This window comes from Amblyraja radiata, chromosome 24, assembly GCF_010909765.2.
Source record: "Amblyraja radiata isolate CabotCenter1 chromosome 24, sAmbRad1.1.pri, whole genome shotgun sequence".
NCBI classification, from domain to species: Eukaryota; Metazoa; Chordata; class Chondrichthyes; order Rajiformes; family Rajidae; genus Amblyraja; species Amblyraja radiata.
Genome location: NC_045979.1, coordinates 14,224,787 through 14,251,744, shown reverse-complemented (window position 1 = coordinate 14,251,744; position 26,958 = coordinate 14,224,787). Strand labels below are relative to the sequence as shown.

General features: G+C 43.4%; 1 protein-coding gene across 8 annotated transcripts in view; it reads left to right on the top strand.

The window, feature by feature from the left end:
* Positions 1–26,958, top strand: part of nav1 (neuron navigator 1) — a 513,650-nt gene that overhangs the window by 185,679 nt on the left and 301,013 nt on the right. The gene's annotated exons all lie outside the window — the stretch shown is intronic.

Here is a 26,958-nt window from a genome sequence, read left to right as displayed (position 1 = left end):
GATGTTATCCCTTTACACTGTGGACAGCTCGATTTTAATCATGTAATGTCTTTCCGCTGACTGGTTAGCATGCGACAAAAAGCTTTTCACTGTTCCTCAGTACACGTGACTATGAACTAAACTATAAGACCGCAGCTTCCTAAAAGTAGCAATACAAGTAGATAGAGTGGTATAGAAGGTGTATGGTACACCTGTCTTCCTCAGTCAGCAAGTTGAGTATAAGAAGTCATGTTGCAGCTTTATAGGGTCTTGGTTCAGCTACATTTGGAGTAGTGTGTGCAGTTCTGGTCACCTCGTTCAAGGAAGGAGGTGGCGACTTTGGAGAGGGTGCAGAAGAGGTTTGCCAGAATGCTGCCTTGATGATAGGGTATTAGTGACAGCGATAGGTTGGGCAGACTTGGAGTATTTTCTCTGGAACGTCAAAGGTTGAGGAGAGAAATGATGGAATTATATAAAATGACGAGAGGGATGGATAGGATGGGTACTAACAAACTTTTTTCCCGATGTGGAAATGTCAAAGACTAGACGGCATACCTTTAAGGTGAGAGGGGCAAAGTGTAAAGGAGATGAGTGGAACAGTGTTTTTACCAGTGATGGAAATGGGTTTTAGGAACTTGGGGTATGCTAAGGACAGTGAGGCTGAGGTTGGGAAGGAAGGGAGGGGGGGGGGGGGGGGGGGTTATGTGCGGTCATACCCATGTAAGTGTACAAGAATGCATAACTTGTTTATTGTGTATTATATGTCAGCTGCTTTCCTGCATCTCTCTCTCTCTCTCTCTCTCTCTCTCTCTCTCTCTCTCTCTCTCTCTCTATCTATCTCTGTGTTGGCTGCAGCCATTTTCTGCTTTGGTGAGGGAAGCAGGTCGGTGATTGGTCACAATGACCCTCGGAGACTGTGTCTGATTGGCCACCGAGTGTCCAGCGCATTATGTGATTGGACACAATGCCCTTGGAGACAGCAACTGATTGCATGGGAGGAGACCGATTTGTTGATTGGACGGGAAATTTAAGGGAAGCTGGTCGGTGATTGGACGCAGCCCCCTTAGAGACAGCAGTTGATTGGCTGCCAAATAATCGGGCACATAAAATTGACAAATAGGAAAACAATAAAATCAGAATACCGATTTAAATCGGAAGAATATCATGCCTGATCTGCAGCAAAGATACTAGTACCCACTCTAGTATATTTGATCTGCAGTTCCTTCCTATTGAAGAAGAACCCTGGCCCGAAACAACTCCTAATCCATTCCCTCCACAGATGCCGCCTAGCCCGCTGAGTTCCTCCAGCGCTCTGTGTTTTTTATTTAACTCTGAAATTGAAGATATACATAAAGCTGGAGTAACTCAGCAGGACAGGCAGCGACTCTGGAGAGAAGACCCATCTTCAGACTGATTGGTGAGAGTACTTGTGATTGTCTGAAGAAGGGTCTCGACCCGAAATGCCACCCACTCCCTAGAGCCGCCGCCCGTCCTGCTGAGCCACCCCAGCCCCCCGTGTCCACCTTCAACTCCAGAGGCAAACAAAAAACAGAGTGCTGGAGGAACTCAGCGGGCCAGGCGGCACCCGCGGAGGGAACGGACCAGGAGCCGCTACGGGCCAGGGCTCCCCTCTCCCCCCCAACAGGAAGGAACCGCAGATACAGCCGTCCCCTCAAAACGCCAAATGATTCCGGGAATGCCGAAGTGAGAGGGTGAAAGAGAGGGAGTGAGAGAGCGAGAGTGAGACGAGATGGGGAGCGGGAGAAAGAGAGGGAGGGAGAGAGCGAAAGACAGAGAGACACAGCGAGAGAGGGAGAGAGAATGAGGGATGGAGGGAGAGAAAGAGGGGAGAGAGGAGAGAGAGAGAGAGAGAGAGAGAGAGAGAGAGGGAATAATAAAATAATGTGGGTGAATAACTTTACCTGCACACCAGGAAGAAGCCCTTGCTCACGGTCCGGAGCCCTCAATGACAGTGAGTTTTAAGAAATTCTCCCATGAATTTTATTCAAAGGAACGCAGCATCATTAATACTTGGTCGAAACACAATTACATTTACTGAGGAATGTGGATCGATGTATTGATGACACATTGTATAACTAGGTATTAACTACTGGCTGTTAACAAGTGCTAACAGTGGTAGTTAACAGATCGTTTATGTCTCATGGCTGGTGCAGCGGTGACTCGTTGTAACGATTATCCATGGTCGTTTTTTTTAAAAATCCGTATTTAACAACACAAATTCGTATTTCCGTATTCATATTGCATTTCTGTACGAAATACGGAAAATCCGTACTACTTGGCAGCTATGAGGATAGCTAATAAATGTCTTTGACCCTTCTAGTACAGAAATTGGATATAAACTGGGAACTGAAAAGTAGGGGAACGCCGTCCCCCTGTGTACCCCCCCATTTCCATCACTGGTTTTTACAGAGCGAGTTGTTGGTGTCTGGAACGTGCTGCCAGGGGTGGTGGTGGAGGCAGATATGATAGTGGCATTTAAGATGTTTTTATATAGACACATGAATATGCAGAGAATTAAAGGATGTGGATCACATGCAGGCAGAGAAGAATAGTTTAACTTGGCTTCATGTTTGGCACAGGCATGGTGGGGCAAGCTCCTGTGTAATAAATTCATTGTGCCGTGTCCTTTATTCATACAGGCTCATTTGGAATTAATTTCCCATTGAATATTAATAAACTTATGAACCTCTAGCCTGCTAAGTGCACCTGTACAAAATCCTTCCTCTGAAATAGGTACAACTCCGGCCGATGGGATTTATTCCATTTAAGGTGAGCGGGCGAAATTTTAAAGGAACCTGAGGGGCAACCTTTTCATTCAGAGGTTGGTAGATATAGGGAATGAGCTGTCAGAGGAGGTAGTTGAGGCAAGTGCAATAACATAATTTAAAAGAAACTTGCACTGGAACATGGCTAGGAAAGGTTTAGACAAATATGGACCAAACAAAGGCAAATGGGGTTAGCTTCGATGGGTATCCTGGTCAGCATGGGTAGGTTGGGTCAAAGTTGCCTGTTTCTGTACTCTATGACTCTTGGACTCGCTACACGGAAACATTGCTTCCAGTCCTGTCCCTTCCTTAGCCAAGTTTTTTTATCATTCTTCCACATCACCTGTTAGGCCCCTTGCTTTGAAATCAATGCTATTTAATCCAACCATCCATCCTTGCTCCTTGCTGTGTTCCTGCCTGCCCAATCTACTGAACTCACTGTTATTGATTTCCGTATCGACTTCAAGCTTACCACCTGCCTCACCCCTACAGAGATATCCTGGAGCTGGGATTATTGATCTCCAATAATGACAACAACCTTTCTCTGTGAAAGTTAGGACTCCAGCCAGTGGAATTTATTTCCCTTTAGACTTCACTTTTACCATGGCCACTTTCTGTAACTTGGTCAAACCATGCCTTGATGGCAAGTGCAGCCACTCTCATCTTGCCTCTGAATTCATTGCTTTAGTGCAATACTGTGATGATCTCCGAGAGTGGTTCTGGCAAAATGAGCTTCAGGGATCAAGTTATTGAAGAGTAAGGGTGTCAGGGGTTAAGGGGAGAAGGAGGGGAATGTTGAGAAGGAAAGATAGATCAGCCATGATTGAATGGCAGAGTAGACTTGATGGGCCGAATGACCTAATTCTGTTCCAACAACTTATGAACATAAATGCTGACAGAAAAAAGACACAAGGTGCTGAAGTAACTTAGCAGGCCAGGCAGCATCTCTGGAGAACATGGACAAGTGACATTTCAGGTTGGGATCCTTCTTCAGTTCCAACCTGAAACGTTACCAATCCATGTTATCCTGAGATGCTGCCCAACCTGCTGAGTACTCCAGCACTTAGTTTCTTCTTTTGTAAAACAGCATCTGCAGTTCCTTGTATCTATAAGAGTAGATGCTGCAAGTGGACACATCATTCTGCACAAGCGCACAGTTGCAAACAGAATGTCCTCATCCACACTCACAAAATCTGAACAGTTGCAATGTTGCGGCGAACATTTGAGTTGTGTTGCAAGGAACTGCAACAGAATCTTTATTTGAGGATTTAGGTCCAGATAATTAATTACATACGTCTGCAATTTACAACAGGCACAATGTTTTTGGAAGGGCGATAGAGAGCCAGTAAAAGTCGAGAGCTCTCAGCGGGCAATCATCTTCACCCAGAGTACTCAAAGAGGGATGCGTCCACTTAAAAAGGGTTCAATAGCATAGTGATATGTTGCTGGACCAGTAGTCCAGATGATAAATAAATGATGCAGAGATGTGAGTTCAAATCTCACCACAACATCTGGGATGTTTAAATACAGTTAATTAAACAAAGCTGGAATCAATAATGGAGTACATGAAAGTATGGGATTGTTGTAAAAACACAGCTGCTCCACTAATTTGTTTAAGAAAGGGAAATATACAACTATTCGCCTGTGGTGCCTTTATGTATCTGCACGGAACCGGGATGTAAAAAGTTACAAAAGGATGTGCTGGCGCTGGAGAGGATCCAGAGGAGGTTTACAAGAATGATCCCAGGAATGAATGGGTTAACATATGATGAGTGTTTGACGGCACTGAGCCTCTAGTTGCTGGAGTTTAGAAGGATGAGGGGGGCACCTCATTGAAACTTACCGAATAGTGAAAGACCTGGATAGAGTGGATGTGCGGAGAGGATGTTTTCACAAGTGGGAGAGTCTAGGACTAGAGCTCATAACCTTGGAATTAAAGGACGTTCCTTTAGAAAGGAGACTAGACTAAGTGGGAGCCGTTGGGTCCCAGGTTCACACGGGAGGGCTGGTCCCCAACGCAATATTCCGCCTCTCCAACAATTCCAATATTGGTGGCCAGGGGGGAAGGGGGCTTTCTGAAGCGCTAGCATGGGTGTTGTGGGTCAAGTCAAGTCAAGCACAGTGAGTGCAGGGCCAACAATCCATTTCAATCCAATTCAAGTCAAGTCAATCCACTTCAAGACAAGTCAAGTCAATCCATTTCAAGTTAAGTCAAGTCAAGTCAATCCATTTCACGTCAAGTCAATCCATTTCAAGCCCAGGGCAGGCCAAGCAACTCATGGCATTGTCACTTCATTTCCCATTTTGCATTGCAGTTTCAAGCACGGGCAGCAGGCCAAACAACTCATTGCATTGTCACTTCATTTCCCATTTTGCATTGCAGTTTCAAGCACAAGCAGGGGCAGCAGGCCCAACAACTCATTGCATTGTCATTAAGGGCTAACAAATCATTTATTGGAAGTAAATTGCAGACTCACAGTTCAGTTGATTCACAGCTTAGAATCACAGTTGTGGACTCTCCCTCGCGATATTCCAGAGTGACTGACTCACGTCCAGGCATCTGGGGTTTTATAGTCATGCCACCCACCCCCTCCCCCGGAAGGGGCGTTACTTTCATAGTGGTGATTGACAGGCGAGAGGACCAATCAGCTGATCTCAAGATTTTTTAAACACTCATACTTTTTTATTTTTCATCGATCGGAAAAATTATCGGGGCTGCCTCAGTGGAGGAGGACTGTGAGTATGATGGCCAAAAATCATAGTGATGTAGGGTAGCTTTTTTCTAAAATCAATATACAACGCAGACAGGAAGTGGTCAAGATGAGACTCTTAGTTATCTAGGTAGATGAGGAGAAATGTATTTAGTCAGAGGGTGGTGAATCTGTGGAATTCTTTGCCACAGAAGGCTGTGGAGGCGGTCAATGGATATTTCTTAGACAGGGATAGATTCTTGGTTAGTACATGTGTTAGAGGTTATGCGGAGAAGACGGGAGAATGGAGTTGAGAGGGAAAATTAGATCAGGCATGATTGAATGGTGGAATAGACTTGATGGGCTGAATCATCTGCTCCTATCACTTATGAACATGAACTTATGAAAATAATTATACGGATAAAACGTGATAAACTATTAACAATGACTCGGGCACTGAATTTGAGTGTGACTGAAGACCAATAAATCAAGCAAAGACCTCTTCCCTATTTAATCCCCACCTTTCCCCTTTCCTTCCATCCGCATCCCTCCCTCTGTCTTTACATTTCACCTCTCCTCTCCTCTCCTTATCTGACACCCCTTTGTTTTGTTTTGACCTGCAGTCATCGTCGCTTATTCCACCCATCTGCAAATCAAGCCCCCCTTCATCTGTATTCATCTATTACTTTGTGTAGTGTAGATGCTGGTCTACAGAAATAAAGACACAAAGTGCTGGAGTAACTCAGCGTGTCAGGCAGCATCCCTGCAGAACATGGATAGGTGATGTTTCGTGTCGGGACTCTTATTCAGACCCGTTGAGCTACTCCAACAATTTGTGTATTTTTGTTTTTAATCTATTAGCAGCCAAGTGTTGTCTCACACCCACCTCTCTTTTCCAGCTCCCCCCTCCCCCCCCCCCACTATTCCAATCATTTTAAAGAAGAACCCTGATCGGAAACATCGCCTGTCCGCTCCCTCCCTTTGAGTTCCTCCAGCACTTTATGTTTTCTTCTTCACTGATTTTTGAGTTATGGAAAATATTAGGAATGCAAACCCACAAGCTAGTCGAGTAGAAGTTCAATGTCGCCACACTTGTACCTTTTAATCAACATCAGAGAATACCCGTGTGTGGGAAGGAACGGCAGATGCTGGTTTACACTGAAGATTGACACAAAATGCTGGAGTAATTCAGTGGGACAACTATCCCGACATTTCGGGTTGAGACCCTTCTTCAGACAATCAGAAGGGTCTCAACCCAAAACGTCACCCATTCCTTCTCTCCGGAGATGCTGCCTGTCCCACTGAATTACTCCAACATTTTGTGTCTATCTTCAGAGAATTCTCCATTATCAACTGTGGAATATCCTGGAGGCACAGAGTGATGGGGAAGAGGCAGGACTAGAAATCTTAAGCATTGCCAATAGCATCAGGAGCTATCAAAGCATCAGATATGGGCAAGGAAACCTTCTGTTTATTCAGGAGTGTTACCCTCCCAGAGCTGATTAACATTGAACACCATGCTGAAGATGTGTGTTTAGGAAGGAACTGCAGATGCTGGAGAATCGAAGGTACACAAAAAAGCTGGAGAAACTCAGCGGGTGCAGCAGCATCTATGGAGCGAAGGAAATAGGCAACGTTTCGGCCCAAAACCCTTCTTCAGACTGATGGGGTGCTGAAGACCACTTGATGCATTGAATTAGCAAATATGCAGAGGTCAAAGTACATTATAGTTCAAAGTTAAACACCATATACTGTGAACACATTACCACCGAGCTAGCCCCATCTTCACAATTATGACACTATCTGTTATGCTGTATGATACCATAATAATTTAGGTTTATTCAGAATAGATTTAACAAGGTGAGGGACAAATTGTGAAGGAGTTGGACGGGGTAACTTTTTCACACAGAGTGTGTTGAATGCCTCCCAGGGTTGGTGCTTGGGGAAGATACAATAGCGATATTTAAGAGGCTTTTGGATGGGCATATGGATATGGAGGATAGAGGTGTGGATTACCTGCAGCTAGATAAGAGATGATCTTGGCATCATGTTTGGTGTGGACATTGTGAGCTTCAATGCCCATTCTGTGCTGTACTGCTATTTATTCCAGGTTCAAAGGTGGTATTGTAACACAGCAATCCGTGCTGTTGCCTTAGAGCCCCAGGGACTCTGGTTTAATCTGAACTTCTGGTGCTGTCTGCGCAGAGTTTGCATGATCCCTCCTTGACCACGTGGTTTTGTCTTGTTTTTTCCACATCCCAAAGAGGTGCCGGTAGGTTAATTAGAACATTAAACATTGGGACAGGAATTTGATCCACATTGTTGCTCGATCCTGATCTCGGGTATTGTCTGTGTGGAGTTTGCATGTCTGCCTGTGACTGTGGCAGAGTTATAGGAGCAGAATTAGGCCATTTGGCCCATCAAGTCTACACCATCATTCAATCATGGCTTTTCTACCATTTCCCTCCTAACCCTATTCTGCTGCCTTCTCCACATAACCTCTGACAGCTATACTAATCAAGAATCTGTCAATCTCTGCCTTAAAAATATCCATTGACTTGACCTCTGCAGCCTTCTGTGGCAATGAATCCCACAGATCCACCACTATCTGACTAAAGAAATTCCTCCTCATTTCCTTTCGAAAGGTGCGTTCTTTTATTCTGAGGTTATGGCCTCCGCTCCACAACTGCCCCACTAGTGGAAATATCCTCTCCCCATCCACATCCACAAGACATGCTGGTTTGTAGGTTATTGCTGGTTTGTTGGCCTCTGAAACTTGCCCGGAGTGTGTATGTGAAATTGTGTGGGAGTGAATATGAAAGTGGAATAGGATGTGAAAGTGCGATAACATAGAACTAGTGTGAACGGGTGATCGATGGCCAGCATGGACTCGGTGGACCGAAGGTTTTGTTTCCATGCTGTAGCTTCCAATCTTCAAAATAATCACATTTCTGAGATTTGTATCACCAGAATAATGAGTCAAATTAGAATACACACTTTTCTGTTGCATAATATGATTTGTTAGTTCATGACGTAGGGTTATTTTTAAACAAGAATTATCTCTTTAAATAAGTCTTCCTCTTCTTCTTTTCGTGATGGATGTGTTTCTGACTTGAGTGAAACTCATAATCAGTGCAATTCAAATGCTGTGACAGTCATGATCTTAAGGTTTATGTGTTAGATAGTCTCTTTCATTTAGTGCCACTGTTCACTCCTGCAATGACAGTGCATCCTTTGCAGCCAAATGCACATTTAAATGATCAGAGAACTAACAGTCATTGACAAGGAACATTTCCTCCATATTTAAAGAAAAATAGCATCAGGAAAATTTTAGAAATAGCATCAGGAAAAATTAGAATGAAAATTGCCTCCGTGTTACTCAAAGTTGCTCCTCTTTACAAGTTCTCTTGAAATAATGGAACCAGCTAAATTCTGGCTGGAATGGTCTTGTCATCTGTGTCTACAATACTCGACTCACTCTTCATGTATGATAGACACAAAAAGCTGGAGTAACTCAGCGGGTCAGGCAGCATCTCTGGAGAAAAGGAATAGGTGACAAATCGGGTTGAGATCCTGTTTCGGGTCGAGACCCTTCTTCAGACCCTACTCCAGCTTTTTGTGTCCATCCTCAGGTTAACAGCATCTGCAGTTCATTCCTATACATTTATTCTTCACATACTCTGAACCAGATTAATAAGCCACACAGTGGCTCAAATAATTACTGTGAAGTTCAATTGCTACTTTCTTGAGGCAATTCGAGATGGAAATCAACCCATCTTTAGTCATTTCCTTGGAATCAATGTCACAGACATTATAATGTATTGAGGTGAGGGCCTTCCATCTTAAGATACAAGCATTATCCAGCCTAGAAATTGAAGGTAGATAAAAATGCTGGAGAAGAAGGGTCTCAGAATTTCAGAAGAAGGGTCTTGACCCAAAACGTCACCTATTCCTTCGCTCCATAGATGCTGCCTCACCAGCTGAGTTTCTCCAGCATTTCTATCTACCTTCGATTTTTCCAGCATCTGCAGTTCCTTCTTAAACACCAGCCTGGAAATTGTTCAGTGACTGGAAAGAACCTTGGTTCTTACTGAGCAATAGGCCAGTCACCTTGCAGTGATAACCAAAGGGAGCTGCTGCCTCACGGTGCCAGAAACCCGGGTTCGATCCTGACCTTGGGTACCGTCTGTGTGGAGTTTGCACATAATTTCTGTGACTGTGTGGGTTTTCTACCACATCCCAAGCACGTGCAGGTTTGTAGATTAGTTGGCCTTCTGTAAATTGCCCCTAGTGTGCAGGGAGTAGATGAGAAAGTGGGACCAAATAGAATAAGTGTTAACAAATGATCGATAGTCAGCATGGACTTGGTGGGCCAACGGGCCTGTTTCCACACAGTACCTGTAAACTAGACTAATCATTTAGTCTGAGCCAGGACTATGGAGTTGCTGATGGAGTGAAAATAAATTACAATACCAATTCAAATAATGTAACATGTCGTGATCTTATGGGTAAATGGTATGGCGGAAGCTTGGGTGAGTGGAAGCAGAAGATTGTTGATCATTCAGTAGAGGGATTGGGTTTCAGGTTGGTTGCAGGATCGCTGGGAATCAAGTGGTGCTGTCAGAAGGGGGTAAAGAGTTGGGTCGGGGGACATTTGCAATCCCCAAGGGATGGGGACGTTCAGTTTAGAATGTGATTTTCATTCAGAAAATGGGGTGATTGAGGTGCAACGAACAATAATGGAGGTGAAGGTCCATGCTCATGTGTGCCATTTGTATTGGAGAGAGTTCAGGGGTTTGTTGGATATTAGGGAGAACCTAGGGTTGGTAAGGTGGTTGATCATGGAGAGTCTAGCACCAGAGGGTGCAACCTCAGAATAAAAGGAAGTACATTTAGAGATAAGGACGAATTTCTTTAGTCAGACGGTGGTGATTCTGTGGAATTCATTGCCACAGATGGCTGTGAAGACCAAGGCATTGGGTATGTTAAAAACGGAGATTGACAGGTTTTTTGATTATATGGGTAAGTCAAAGGTTATGGGGTGAAGGCAGGAAAATGGGATTGTAGGGAAATTTTGATCAGCCATGATTGAACGGCGGAGTAGATTCAATGAGCAAAATAGCTTAATTCTGTCTTATGACTTCTGAACATGAGATCTTTTGAATGGGAGGGTTGTGGGCTTTTAGGAGAGGCAGGGTTACTATTGAAGTGGGGGTTGCTGAGAGAGTGCTGGGCGTACAAAATACTTAACAATAATGTAACTGAGTTGAATTCCCAATATCTGGGAGCCACTCAGGAAAGTCCCATTAAATTATACCAAAGCTGGCCAAGCCTTCTTGCATATGAATGGCTCTCTCACATATGCCACGGAGAAGCCTAGACACGTTGCTAATTTTTTTAATGGTCCTGCAAATGATTGAGGTCCTCAGTCATCAGTGTGTCAACACAGAAATAGCCCAGAATGAAAACTGGGAACTGGCAACCCCACCAATTTTAGGAGACCTTTTAGTGGAAATGCATTATTGATACTGATTACCAAATGGTCCCAAAAGATAATGTTCATGGAATACATTATTTATTACTGAATAACATTTAAATGACAGCAACTTGCTTTGTCATCCTTCAATAAGCTACCGTTAAATATTCTGTTGGTTTCATCATAGAAACAAATAATTGTTGCCATAGGGACCAGAGCTCGTTAGATAGATCAGCCTCTGGTGTCTGCTATAGTTACAGATGCCTCTCTGCGTGAAGTAAGATATCATCGCACATTGACCTATCCAGACGGCAATTTTGAAGTAAATCTCAATGCGAACTGTTCCTAAATTGTGAAATCAGTGAATTTTCAGGGAGATTTTCAATGACAGCAAACCTGTCGATTCATTTTATCTCCAAACTGGCTAATTCACAAGCATGAAGATAGACACAAAATGCTGGAGTAACTCAGCGGGTCTGACAGCGCCTGTGGAGAAAAAAAGAATAGGTGATGTTTTGGGTAGGAACCCTTCTTCAGTCTGAAAGTAGAGCTGTGGGGTGGGGTGGGGGAGTAAACACGAGACAAAAAAAGAACCAGAACAACCCAGGGTTGGCAACAGATGGGTTCAGGAAGAGTGGAGCCCATAATGGCCCACTGTTGGCGGGGGAAGGTGTGATAACGAGAGGGATACAAGGATGCGACCAGTGGAACTGGTAGGATGACTAGGGTGGGGAGGAGGGAGAGAGAGGGGAGGGGCGGGAATGCAGGTGTTACTTGAAATTAGAGAAATCAACGCATCCTACACATTATTCACTAGCGCATTCTACTAAAAAGCTTTCAGCTAAACTAATCACTAATTTATCTCTGTTTTATTGAAATACCTGCATGCTGAAGCTATTAATGTCTTCTGTAAAAACATCACCAAGTGTCACTGCACTGTTGTATCCCAAGTTCAACAAGAAACTAATGAGCTCAATTAATGACGAGCTTATGTTAAATCTAGTTTTGAGTTCATCGTCTCCTCCTTAAGTGGTTGTAGATGGACTGAATTCACATATCGGTTTTGACGAGACCTTTACAGAGTCTGGAAGTCTAGACATTACATGAAGATTTGTCGTGTCCCTGTGATGATCTTGATTGGGATGGAACTTCATCGCCCTATACAAGACCTGTAGTCAAGGGATGGGTTGGTGGTGGACTACGATTTTCCAAGCTGGTGTTCCAGTCTTTCAGCCCCACTTGGATGTGACATTTGATTGAGGTTTAATGCAGTGTGTCAAAGGGGGGTCACAGTGCCAGCTTAAGTCTTCTATCGGGTCAGTGTAAGTACAGGGAGATTCTCACCCTATCTAAGCATAGGTTTAGCCCTCTATGTCCAACTGCAACACCTGATATGGTATTGCCCTGCCGTCCAATGCTACCTTACTTGCTTTCCATTGTGGATAACCCCAGTTAAAGTTCAGCTGCTCTTTCTCACAGTTTTCCATCATTTTTCTGCTATTACACTTTAATGTGGTGAGTTATGCACTATCTTGCACTCAACGTTATTCATGTTATTCCTTTTATCATGTATCTATCTGTACGCCGTGAATGGCCTGATTGTAATCATGTATTGTCTTTCAGTTGACTGATTAGCATGCGACAAAAGCTTTTCACTGTACCTCGCTACACGTGACAATAAACTAAACTAAACTGAAGTAAACTTATGCAAATTTCAAAGGAAAATGCCAGTACTAACAATGTTCCACAATTAAAGCTCGATTTATTGCATTCATTGTACTGTCTTGAGATTACACTGAGATGAATAATTCAGTTGTGAATATTTATTGTCTCTAATTGGAATTAGTTTATTACTGTCAAGTGTACGGTGATACAGTGAAAAGCTTTTGTTTGTGTGCATTCCAACCAAACCAATTATACCATACATGAATACAATCGGGGGATGCATGGTGCCGCCGCTGTGGTAAGGCACGGTGGCTCAGCGGTAGAGTTGCTGCCTTACAGCGCCAGAGACCCGGGCTCGATCGTGACTACAGGTATTGTGTGCATGGAGTTTGTACGTTCTACCCATGACCTGCGCTGGTTTTCTCCGGGTGCTCCAGTTTCCTCCCACACTGCAAAGATGTACAGGTCTGTAGGCTAATTGGCTTTGCTAAAAGTGTAAATTGTTGTGTGTGTACAAGATTGTGTTAAGTGTGCGGGGATCGTTGGTTGGCATGGACACAGAGGGCCGAAGGGCCTGGTGCTGCGCTCCATCTCTAAAAGTAAATCTAAATCAGATCTTCTTGATGCTTCTTAATGATGCCTTGTAGCAATTTAATATTTTCCTCTGAAGTAGCTGAATCTTGGCTTCACAGATTATCATTGGCACTTTGGTTAGTCATTGCGTTTATTTTTTTCTCTCACATCTGATCTCAAATGTATGAATCTGAGACAGCTGTTCATTCTGAGAAGGATATCACAGCTGAAGTCTAATCATTCTCTTTATTAAACCGTTCCCCAACTTCATTCAGAAAAAGAATGTGAAACGCTATGATCTATGTGGCTGCATGAACAACATCTGTATTCACAGTCAACAGAGAACAGAGATGGAAGATTTAAATCACATTGTGCCATTTTGATGTGCATCCAGTTCTGTGGTAATGCATTGGTAATACACCACATGCCAGATTATCTCGGAGGTCTAAAATATAATTCAACTTTTAATTATGTCCGTATGAGTGAATATAGGACTAAACATAAAAGTGATTTTTATTGGAGTGGAAACATTAAACAGTGCTGGGATTTGTTCTGTGTTGATTTGCACAATCAAATATTTTTCTGTCTAGGAGCATGTTGAATAAATACCCCCCCCCCCCCCACACACACCACCCCCTTGCCCACACAACCCCCCTCCCCCACACCATGGTGGAATATTGCATTAGGGAATGGGTTGCATTGGGAGACCAGGCCTCCCGTGTGACTGTGACCCAACGGGTCCCACTTAGTCTAGTTCATATTTAATTTCAAGTCCCAAATGATCTCAGTCATTTTGCCACAGTGTCTTCATATTTTCATTGCATCTCCGAGGAATAGTAATTTTCTGGCTCAAATGAAATTCTCACCACCCTTGTAAAATAGTCACCACCAAAATTGCAGCAGCAGAATGTCCAGTGGAGTTTAGGACCATTTCTCCCGATAAAGCAACTACTGTAACTATAATTGTTGTTAAATCTGCTGTAACTGCTCCACATTGCAAATATTGGCTCTCGAGATCATCCCATGGAAGCAGGATACTGATATGGTCAGATTCAAAGTATGCAGTAAACAGATTTTGCATCAGTTAAGTAGAGGTTAGTCAGGGTGAGAATTTCTATTGCCGATTATTATGATGCCTAAAGGGGCTGTCCTACTTGGGCGACCTAATTGGTGAGTTTAGAAGAGTTTAGGAGAATTTGAAATGTCATGTTGAAGACCTCCTTCGACTATGTAGAAGACTAGCTTCAACTAGCTACGACTAACGTCAGGAAAATTGGACACTGAAGAGTGGAGAGTGAAGATGATCTCCTTCGACCTCCCTTCAACCTCCCTTTGACTATGATGAGGACTATCTACGACTACCTTCGACTACCCTCGATTACCTACGACCAACATGCCGACCTACGTCCTACGACCTACTAAACGATTTTTTCCATGGCGACCTTTTTTTACTCGCAGGGATTTTTCAACATGTTGAAAAATACGCCGCGACCTACCTGAGGCCTCGAGTACACGGGGACTACTATCGAGCATGAAGGAGAGTTACAAAGACCTCCTATGACCTTGTGTCGACCATGCTGCGAGTATGAGTCGAGGGCAAACTCACCAGAACTCGCTGATTAGGTCGCCCAAGTGGGTCAGCCCCTTTATGCAGCAGATACGAAGCTTAAATGTTTGAGCTGGAGCCACTCAGCACAGAAACAGACCCTTCAGCCCACCAAGTCCATGCCAACCATCAACCACCCATCTACATTAATCGTACATTTTATTCTCCCCATATTCTCATCAATTCCCCTCATATTCTACCCCTTGCAATTTACACCGACCAATGACTTGCACTTAAATTTATAAGTTGTAGAAGCAGAATTAGGCCATATGGCCCATCGTCTACTCCACCATTTAATCATGGCTGATCTATCTCTCCCTCTCAACCCCATTCTCCTGCCTTCTCTCCATAACCCCAGACACGCGTACCAATCAAGAATCTGTCAATCTCTGCCTTAAAAATATCCATTCACTTGGCTTCCACAGCCTTCTGCAGCAGTGAATTCCACAGATTCACCGCCCTTTGACAAAAGAAACACCTCCTCATCTCCTTTCTAAATCTTTGGGATGTGAGAGGAAGCCAGAGTACCCGGGGGGAACACACAGTGAACAGTTCACGCACACGAAGCATTCAGTGTGCAGCAACATCACTTATTTGCATGTTGCTGCAATAACATGAACTTATTTAGAGGTTGTAGTGTTTAATAGCCTGATGGTTGTAGGGAAGAAGATGTTCCTGAACCTGGACGTTACAGTTTTCAGGCTCATATATCTTGTTCCCGATGGCTGGAATGAATTGAGTGTGTTGCCAGGATGGTGTAGGTCTCTGATCACGCTGGCTGCCTTTTTGAGGCAACGACTCCTCTTAAAGATAATGGAGTAAGGGGATATGCGGAGAAGGCAGGAACAGGGTACTGATTGGGGATGATCAGCCATGATCACATTGAATGGCAGTGCTGGCTCAAAGGGCCGAATGGCCTACCCCTGCACCAATTGTCTATTGTCCATAAATCCCTTTGATGGTGGGTAGGTCATGACCCGTGATGGACTGGGCAGTGTTAACCAACCTAAAACAACAACCTGCTATCTCTGTCTTTGATTCAGAATGTGCACACAGCAATCTTATCACCCGTGTTTATAGCATTGGTTAAACAAACCGGGATCCTGTTAGCGACCATGAGGGGTTAGAGTGAGGCAAGTTGCAGTGACCTAGATGAGGAGAGCAACTTTCCCTTATTGTGTACATTATAAATTGAGATGAGATTATTGGCAGTGCTGACATTTACATTAATAATTCACTTGATGCATTCTGCAGCAGCTGATGTTGCAGGTGCTCCAGATGCTGCATTGAGGAGCAAAGTGACCTTGACTGACGGTTGCAAGTCACGCTCGAACCTATGGTGGAACTCAACGCATGGTTTAATGCTGCCACAGAGCATATGGTTCAATGGTTCTTTATTGCCACGTATGCACTGGGCAGCACGGTGGCACAGCGGTAGACTTGCTGCATTACACCGGATGCAGCGCTGGAGAACCGGGTTCGACCCCGACTACGGGCGCTATCGGTACGGAGTCTGTACGTTCTCCCCGTGATCTGCACGGGTTTTCTCCGAGATCTTCGGTTTCCACCCACATTCCAAAGACTTACAGGTTGGTAGGTTAATTGGCTTGGTAAATGTCAAAATTGTCCCTAGTGGGTGTAGGTTAATGTTAATATGCGGGAATCGCTGGTCAGTGCAGACCGGTGGGCCGAAGGACCTGTATCCGCGCTATATCTCTAAACTCTGAACTAAACTGCACAGTGAAATCTTTTTTTGCATAGCTCACACATGCGTGGGTTGCCATATTTTGGCACCATTTACAAAAGTCTAAAGTTATCTTGGTTCTTGGTTTCTTGGTCCTCCAAAATATTCCAAATGGAATTTAAACTGGAGGTGGTGGAGGGAGAATTTTCTTGGTAGAGTTGCTGACTTACAGCAGCAGAGACCCGGTTTCGAGATGACTACAGATGCTGTCTGTACGGAGTTTGTACGTTCTCCCTGTGACAGCGAGGGTTTCCTCCAGGTGCTCCGGTTTTCTCCCACATCCTAAAGACATGTAGGTTTGTTGGTCAATTGGCAATTCTATAAATGTGTCTGGAGTGGATTAGATAGAGGGATAGCATAGAACTAATGTGAACAGGTGATCTAGATGATCCGCGTGGACCTAGTGGGCTGAAGTGCTGGTTTCCATGCCGTGAGTAACTCAGTGGGTCAAGCATCATCTCTGGAGAAAAGGAATAGGCAACGTCACCTATTCCTTTTCTCCAGATACACAGCGCAAGATTAGATACAGGTCAACGACTGACTGAATATCTAACTATGAACTGTAGAACGTTGACTTGCTAATGATATTTATGTCCATGGAGTCTCGGAAGATGTTTTATTTCCTGTCACTTCCATTTTCTTGTGATTGGGATATTCTGCATCAAATATTCACAGACCACTGAGCAGCTGTGCAAAATAAATCAATGAAAAATCATAACCACATCATCCCTCTTCCATCTGCCCATGGTTTCTTCCCTATTGTTTTCCACCTACAAGCCGCTGCCTCAACACTCTCCCCTCCTCTTCACAACACTGTCTGGCTTCTTCTGCTCATCATTCCCTCATCCCTCAGTGGGATTCTCTGTCACTGGAGGACAATTCACTGGATGAGGTCAAGACCGAGTTAGATCGAGCTCTTAGGGCTAATGGAATCAAGGGATATGGGGAAAAAGCAAGAACTGGGTACAGATTTTGGATGATCAGCCATGATCATATTGAATGGCGGTGCTGTCTCGAAGGCCTGCACCTATTTTCTATGTTTCTATCCCCTCATCTGTTTTGATCTATCACCTGCGCCTCACTCCTCTATCTCACCTCTCCATACTGGCTATTTTGTCTTGTTGCAGGGTCTCAGTCCAAAATGTCGACCATCCCTTTGCCTCTGCAGATGCTGCTTGATCTGCCAAGTCATTGCAGCGGTTTATCTTGGCTTCAAATTCCAGCATCTGTAGTTTGTTGTGAATCCTGTCTACTGTCCATATAATCCATCTGCTCCATTGAAAAAGGTTTGTTCTACCACCTTCCATTTATGCCTCATCCGTTCAGTCTGCCTTGGCCTGCGTGATCTCCCGGTTGCCCAACATTTTAACTCCCCTTCCCATTCCCATACTGACCTTTCTGTCCTGGGCCTTCTCCACTATCAGAATGATGCCACACGAGTCATGTTGAAAAGTTCAAGTAACTCCTGCATCCCCCCCCCTCCCCCATCCCGCTTCCCCCCACCCTGGTCACCCTACCAGCTCCACTGTTTGTATCCTTGTATCCCTAACTTAAGCACATTTTCCCCCAACTAACAGCGGGGCATTGAGGACTCCACCCTTCCTGAGGTCATTTGTTACCGGCCCTGTTTTGTTCTGGCCTTCTCTTATCTTTCAGTCTGAGGAACGGTTCCGACCCGAAACGTCACTTATCCCTTTGCCCCAGAGATGCTGCCTGACGCGCTGAGTTACTGCAGCAAGCATTTTGTGTCTATGTTCGGTATAAACCAGCATTTGCGGTTCTTTCCTGCACATTCCCTTCATACCTGCTCTCTGTGGGCTGATTAAATGCATTACACAACCTCACTGTAAATAATGAGTTGTCTAAAACTCAACATGTAAGTTGTTCTATTGAGCAGCAATTCACACACTCTTACCTAAACACAATGGACAACTTATATTTATTTTTGGCCTTTGTTCATTGTTGTGCCAGTTGGAATATTCTTATTCCATCAGCCAAAATGCATAATCCAATTTTGCTCCATGGTTACAAAATTATGATGTATAATAGAAAACTGTACTTAAAATAGATTTACTTAGCTATTATGAGTTATAAGAGCAAAGACCAAAATAGCTGATCGAAGTTTACTTAAATTAATGTATGGTATGTCCTGCTCAAACCATTCAACTTAAGTCAAGGGCAGCACGGTGGCAAAGTGGTAGAGTTGCTGCCTTTCAGCACCAGAGACCCGGGTTCGATCCTGCCTGCGGGTGCTGTCTGTATGGAGTTTGCACGTTCTCCCTATGACTGCATAGGTGTTCCGGTTTCCTCCCACACTTCAAAGACATACAGTCCTGTAGGTTAATTGGCTTCACTAAATTGTCAATCGTCCCGAGTGTATAGGATGGTGCTAGTGTACGAGGTGATCGATGGTCGGCACAGACTCGGTGGGCCAAAGGGCCTGTTTCCACACTGTATCTCTAAAATCGAATTGAAGAACTAAATTTTAAGGCTTTATGGTGAATATGAGCTCATAATATATGTGCTTTTTTATGCTGTAATCTCATTGTTTTCTCTTCGCAAAACAATCTAATTCTATTTAATTTCCAGAATCTTGTAAATAAGTTGGATTTTTCCTTCTTTCTGTAAAATGATGAGTGTTTGGCATGGGTTGTGTGGTCAGCGATCGTCTATTCATGAAAATTGGTTCCATCTCCAACACGGGCACTGAAAGGAGAGAAAAAACACAAAGCAAATGAAATGTTTTAATGCAATGTAAAATTGACCCGAATGTGTAAGGAATGGACAAGAAAGTGGGATAACATTGGACGAGTGTGAACAAGCAGTCGTTGGTCAGCATTGATTTGATGGGCCAAAGGGTCTGTTCCCATGCTGTATCTCTAAATTAAAAAAAAAGATTTCTGCACTAATTTAGAATTGCGAAGAATAGATTTGAGACTTTCTTACACTTAGTACGCAGAATAAATCCTTCTAATTGAGCACAGTTAGTGTTGAGCATATTAATTAATTTTAATTGTTATGTTATGGAATGTGTTACTCATCTTCAAGGTACTTATTATCCTAATATGAATGTTTTATTGGTATAGAGGTATGAACTGATTCTGTACAAACCAGCTACTGTGTTTCAGGAATGAAGCTTTCAAACAATTAATAGTGGATGTAGAAAGGTTTAGATACATATTAGAGGAAGTACTTAATGTTAAGCTTATTGATAGTTTTGTCTTTTTTTTTCACTCAAGCTTTTATTGATTTTTCACAGAGATATATACAAAACAGTGCAACACCATCACCATAAATAAAACAAAATAAGATAAACAATCAAAATTTAAAAATAAATAAAAAATAGGGAAAAAAAGAGGTAAATAAATAAAACAATTGAAGTAAGACCGTGTGGTTCACTTACCAAATTTAAAAAAATTGGTTTTGTGTCTTTGAAAAATGTCCCTTCTCCTCCTGTCAGTGAAATACTTGCTTTTGCTCATAGCATTGTGAACACAATAACATGTCATTGCTTGGGTCAAGATCCAAGTAGGTCAGCACTTTATGCTTCGGTCTTGAAAGAAGGAAATTGTGTTACAATCCCAAATCAACCCATGTTCAATTGTTATTCTGACTGCACTGAAATTCAGCAACAATTCGGGTTTCAAGTCAAGCCCTTTCTTCAGACTTACAGTCGAGACCTTTCTTCGGTCTGAAGAAAGGTCTCCACCCGAAACATTATCTATTCCTTTTCTCTTGAGATGCTGCCTGACACGCTGAGTTATTCCAGAATTTTGTGTCTATCTTTAGCGTAAACCAGCATCTGCAGCTCCTTCCGAAACAATTAAGGTGGGTATATGGAATGAGCTGCCAGAGAAGGTAGTTGAGGGAGATAAAGCAACAACATTTAAAAGACACTTTAAAAGGTACAGTACATGGATAGGAAAGGTTTTGAGGGATATGGACCAAACGCGAGCAGATGGGGTGAGTGTACTTGGGGCATATTGGTCAGCATGGCAGGTTGGGCTGAAGGGCCTATTTCCATGCTCCATGCGTCTTTGACTAAATGTTTTGCTTATTTTGTTCAGGAGCACCATTTTTTTAAAGGAGATAAATTGGTCTAAATGTTCGAAAAGGGACTGCAAATGCTTGTTTAGTTTGATTTGTTCTTTTGCATATCTTATTCATTTGTTCTCTGTAGCTTTTCATGTATCTCCCTTGACTCAGTCTGAAGAAGGGTCTCGACCCGAAACAACACCTATTCCAGAGATGCTGCCTGACCCTTTGAGTGACTCCAGCTTCTTGTGTCTATAAATTGGTTTAAAGTTCATTTCGGGCCAGAACTTGGTTGCAGTCATCCATATTTAGCAATTGATGCATTTGCTAAATTGACATTTGATTTATAAGCAGCTTTGGTGTCAGTAAGCCTTCTGTTGAGCCTCAAATGGATCACATCTGTGAATGACTTGAGATCGGAAACAGTACATTCAAATCATGCCTAAACAGTGCTTAGTATTTTGCTCTAAATCTGTGTTGAATAAAGTGTCGTAACTCTACCTTCTAACATTATTATTACTTCCATTCATTATAATTATTTTGAGCTTTTTCGCAATGGAAAAGCCAAATGTTATATTGTAATTACTGGTTGCACCAAAAATCCAAAGTTCAAGGATGTGACTACCTTATTTACTTTCATATTATGGAAGAAAATTATTGTACTTAAGGAAAATAGAAAAAGCTTGAGGTTTGATGACATCAACGTGGTTGCACATTACAGTATGCCCCTAACTGAAAGTTTAGTTGCATGTGCTAAATGAATGAGTCCCAAAATGGGGAAAAAATATCAAGCTCTTTCCTGCTTGCTATTCCTCACAGTATAGGTTAAAGGGTTTTGTAACTGATTATTGTTATCAATGTGAAGGGACAGAGTTTGTGAGAATAAAATGTGCAAGGCTAACAGTTTGACAGAGTTTTTAAACAGAGCTTGGGAACAGCTCCATCCAAGACCACAAGAAATTGAAGAGAATTGTGGATGCAGCCCAGATCATCACGCGAACCAACCATTGACTCCATTTACACCTCACGGTGCCTCGGCAAGGCCAGCAGCATAATGAAGGACAGGGTTGCACCCCGGCCACTCTCTCTTCTCCCCTCGCCCATCAGGCAAAAGGTTGAGAAGGGTCAAAATGCACACCTCCAGATTCAGGTTTAGTTTCTTCCCAGCTGCTATCCTACCAACAACTAGAGAGCAGTCCTGAACTATTAGCTACCTCATTGGAAACCCTCGGATTATCTTTGATCGGACTTTACTGGATTTCATCTTGCACTAAACGTCATTCACGTTATTCCATTTATCGTGTATCTGTACACTGTGGATGTGTCGATTGTAATCATATACTGTCTTTCTGCTGACTGGTTAGCATCCAACAAAAGCTTTTCACGGTACCATGGTACACGTGACAATAAATTAAACTCAAACTCAAACAGTGCTCACCATCATTATAAGAACAAATCACACTCTGACTCGGTATTGGCCCCAATCTTACTGCAGCAGCATGATCATTGCAGAGAAAGGAGTTATGCACTGGTTACCACTTGGGCAAAAAACCTGCGATAGTAAGGTACTCAGTGTGGAAGGTGAGTTGAAATAGGCATCTGTCTTAAAGGGAGTGGGAACGAGTGATTGGGATGGTAGTTGTGCGTATGAGTGATTGCAAAAATGGAAGGGAGCATGTGGCGACCTGGTTGGGGTGGGGAGGTATACAGTATCAGAGATGCCATTCATGTAAGTGGGGAAGCAGATAGATCATAGGGCTTAGGGAGTGGGGAGATTTTATAGTTAACCATTTGGGATTGGCAAGAAACAACCCCTGCTTCTTCTGGCCACGCTCCATGGAAAATATGCAAAGTTTTCACGCAAACGGTGGCGGGTGTATGGAACGAGCTGCCAGCGGAGGTAGTTGAGGCAGATAAATGATAAAGAACAATTTAGACAGATACATGGATCGGACTGCTTTAGAGGGATATGGGACAATTGCAGGCAGCGGGACTAGTGCAGACGGAACATGTTGTATGGTGTGGGCAAGTTGGGCCTGTTTCCGTGCCCCAAATGACAATTACTATGTTGTAGTCAGTTACATTCTGGGCTCAGCCCTTTTGACTTCCTTTCACCTGCTGGCTCTTGCAGGCCTGGGAAACTCAGCCACCGTGCATTTCAGACAGAATTACAACCAACAACTCTGAATCGCAATGTGGAAGAAACATTTAAGAAACGGTGAAGTGGCGTTGGCGGTGAAGCCTCGCGGAGATGGGGCCTCGGCGGTGGTGAAGCCTCGCGGGTGGACGGACGATGAGAGTGTAGAGGACTGGCGTGAGGGGGGGTGGGGGAGAACAATGGAGGACCCAGCGTGGAAGGACCACCATGAGCGGGGGAGGGTAGAACAATGGTCAATATGGGGGGGGGGGGAGGGACAAAGGACAATGGGGACCCGGCGTGAGAAACTGTTGGGGGGGGCAGAGAACAAAAGCAGGAGCCGGCGTACTTTGTAACTTTGTCAGCGCAGTAGGTGGCCACTATTTGTATACATTGGGTTTACAAGCAAATAATCTCACTGTGCTTGGTCACATGTGACAATAAAGTATCCCATGGATAGAATAGGTTCAAAGGGATAGGGGCCAAACGCAGGCAGGTAGGACTAGAGCAGATGGGCAAGTTGATCTGCGTGGACAAGTTGGACCGAAGAGCCTGTTTCCAATCTGTATGACCCTATGACTCTATAACTGGTCCATACGATCATGAGTGGTAGGAGCAGAATTAGGCCATTCGGTCCATCAAGTCTACTTTGCCATTCAATCATGGCTGATCTATCTCTCCATCACAACCCCATGCTAATCAAGAATCTATCTATCTCTGTCACTGAAAATATCCACAGCCTTGTGTGGCAAAGATTTCCACAGATTCACCGCCCTCAGACTAAAGAAATTCCTCCTCATCTCCTTCCTAAAGGAACGTTCACCACCCATTGCCTATCTCCTGTATACTGTAAAATTTGGTTACTTCTTTGCTGCTTGCATTGAACCCTGGATTGAAGGAAATGAGGCAAGTTTGCTTTACGGCAGATTTTGAGAATCTACCAATCAAGCCAGACTCATCCAGTTTTAGCTTTTCAATTTTGCCCTTGCGCATTGCAGTGGGAAACCTTCAATATGATTGTTGACAGAATTTCACTGGTCACAGACTCACTGGCTCATGTCACATGTAAAGGTAGCATAAGTCAAGTCGTCAAGCTGAGTTTCTTGTCCCAGGCATGGTGAGGTACAGGTGCAATGGAAATCTTTCTTGCAACAGCATCAAAGGCACATAGACTCAACCACCCAAAAAACATAAATTATAGATACATTTCACAACATTTTGCAAGAAAATTGTGTAAAAAAACCCCACAAGATATTAGTGTAAAACAGAATTAGAAATAAAATATTCTTGCCCATAGTGGTGCAAAAGGTTGGTCCAAAATAGTGTTCTGTTGTCAAGGTATGTTTAAGGTTGTTTCAAAACCTAGCTGGCCCTGAACCTGATGTGTGTGATCAGGCTTTTGTATCTCCTGCATGGAGAAGGCATGGCAGGGATGCTGGGAATACTGGATGATTGATGCCGCCTTCTTGAGGCTGCGCCTCGTGTAGATGCGTTTGATGGTGGGGAAGTCTATACCAGTGATGGACTGTGCTGAGTACATCACTCTCAGCAGCCTCTTGCATTCCTATGTGTCGGAGCTTGCCATGTCAGGCTATGATGCACCAGTTAGGATACTGTCTACAATGCATCTGCAGAAGTTTGTTACAGTTTTCAGTGAGTTTTCTTCCTTGAAAGTGGTGTTGCAGGTAGATAGGGTTGGTCAAAAAGGCCTTCATCCGTCAAAGTATTGAGTATAGAAGTTGAGGTTCATGTTGCAGTTACTTAAGATGTCGGTGAAGCTACATTTAGAGTATTGTGTTCAGTTTTGGGCACCATGTTATAGGAAATATGTTGTCAAGCTGGAAAGGGTGCAGAGAAAATTTACGAGGATGTTGCTAGGACTCAAAGCGCCTGAGCTATAGGGAGCTAGGACTCTATTCCTTGGAGTGCAAGAGGATAAGGGCTGGACTTCTGGAAGTGTACAAAATCAGAAGAGGAATAACTCTCTTGCCCAGAGAAGGAGAATCGAGAACCAGAGGACAGGTTTAAGGTGAGAGGGGAAAGATTTAATAGGAACCTGAAGGATCACTTTTTTACACAAAAGGTGGTGGTTATTTTGAATGAGCTGCCGGAGGAGATAGTTGAGACAGGTACTATCGCAATGTTTATGAAACATTTAGACAGATACATGGATAGGACAGGTTTAGAGGGATATGGGCTAAACGCAAACAGTTGGGACTAGTGTAGATAAGACATATTGGTCGGTGTGGTCAAGTTGGGCTGATGGGCCTGTTCCACACTGTATGTCTATGTGACTATGATATGACTAATCTCTTTAAACGGATAGGGAAGTAAGGATGCCAGTAGATCTGGATCAATTCGGTGGCAGGGCTTCATTTAAACACCAGAGTGGATCATGTCTCTGTTGAAGAATGTTCTCGACCCAAAACATCTCTCATTCCTTCTCTCCAGAAATGCTGCCAGGCCCGCTGAGTTACTCCAGCATTTTGTGTCTACCTATGGTGTAAACCAGCATCTGCAGTTCCTTCCTACACATGACTCTATTCTTCCTATATCCTTACTGAACGTTTTACATCTGCACTTCATTATAAACATTACAGTTATGTTACTGGTTAACATTTAAATAACAAAAAGTTCACTGCAACTCTTAGAAATTCAATTAACATTTATCTGTAAATTTATCCTTAGTTGTCTCATCAATACACTGTACACTGTCTTGTGAGTTTTATTCCACTGACATAACTATGTAGCTAATTTGGCGCCTACCGACCAAGGGTGAATTTCTAAGCAATACTGAAGATATAATCGCATGGATTTCACTGTCAGTGACAAAAGACCAGCAAACATCTTGAAGAGTGGCAAAGTGACCTGTGGACCACTGAAGATTATTTATTTTAAATAAATGAACCTTGTGTTGGTTGTGGGAAAGGTTGGGACACATGGATAAGAGATTTGAATTCTGGATTTATATACAGTGCAGAAGAGAATGTCAAAAGAAGATGTAGAGGGGTTTTAAAATGTTGGCAGACATTAGGTTGATTGGATTAGAAAAATAATTTCCTTTGGTCTAACAGGCAGTGACTATAATTATAATTTTAAATGGCCACTGTCCAGGGAGGAAAGGTTTAGTTTATCAACGTCACGTGTACCGAAGTACAGTGAAAAACTTTTTTGTTGCCTGCTATCCAGTCAGTTGGAGACTATGCATGATTACAATTAGGCCGTCAACAGTGTACAGATATAGGATAAAGGGAATAATGTTTAGTGCAAGGGGGGTCCAGTGAAGTTCGATTAAGGATAGTCCGAGGATCCAATGAGGTAGATCAGGGCCGCTCTAGTTGGTGATAGGATGGTTCAGTTGCCTGATAACAGCTGGGAAGAAACTGTCCCAGGATTATGCCCCAAGATGTGAGAGAATGAAAGTCTTGCTTCAGGGTGTAGTTTAGTTTAAGTTTAGACATATAGACCACAGAACCCATGCCGACCATCGATCACCCGTTCATACTAGTTCTATGTTATCCTGTTTTTACATCCACTTCCTACGTATACGAAGGACAATTTGCAGAGGCCAATTAACCTACAAACCTGCATGTCTTTGGGATGTGGATGGAAACTGAAGCACCTGGAAGAAACCCATGATGTCACAGTGAAAGCATGCAAACTCCACACAGACAGTACTTGAGATCAGAATCGAACCCAGGTCCCTGATGTTGTGAGGCAACAGCTCTACAAGCTAGGCCACTGTGTCGCCCTAGTTAAGGCAGACATCGTTGTATCTTTTAAGAGAAGAACTGATTTGAGTCAGGTGAAGAGAACCCCATACGGCATTGAAGAGAAGAAAAAAAGTGGAAAGAAAGAAAAGTGAGAGGGGGAAAGTTTAAAGGAGATGTGTGGCCCGTTTTTTTTACACAGAGGGTGGTGAGTGCATGGAACACTGTGTGGAAGTGGTGGTGGAGGTGAATACAATAGTGGCATTTAAGAGGCTTATGGATAGGCACGTTGCTATGCAGGGAATAAAGGGATATAGATTATGTACAGGCAGATAAGAGTTGGTCTTGGCATCATGTTTGGCACAGACATGGTAGGCCAAAGGGTCTGTTTCTGTGCCGAACTGTTCTTTGTTTCATGTTCTATGTAAGGATTAGCTTTCCAGCCAAAAGCCAAACTAGACATCAAGGAGCGAGTTTGGAGATCGAGGTTTATAAAATCAACCATTTCTATATGGTTAGTCGGGAAAACAAATTCATAAACTAAAGATGGAACAAGT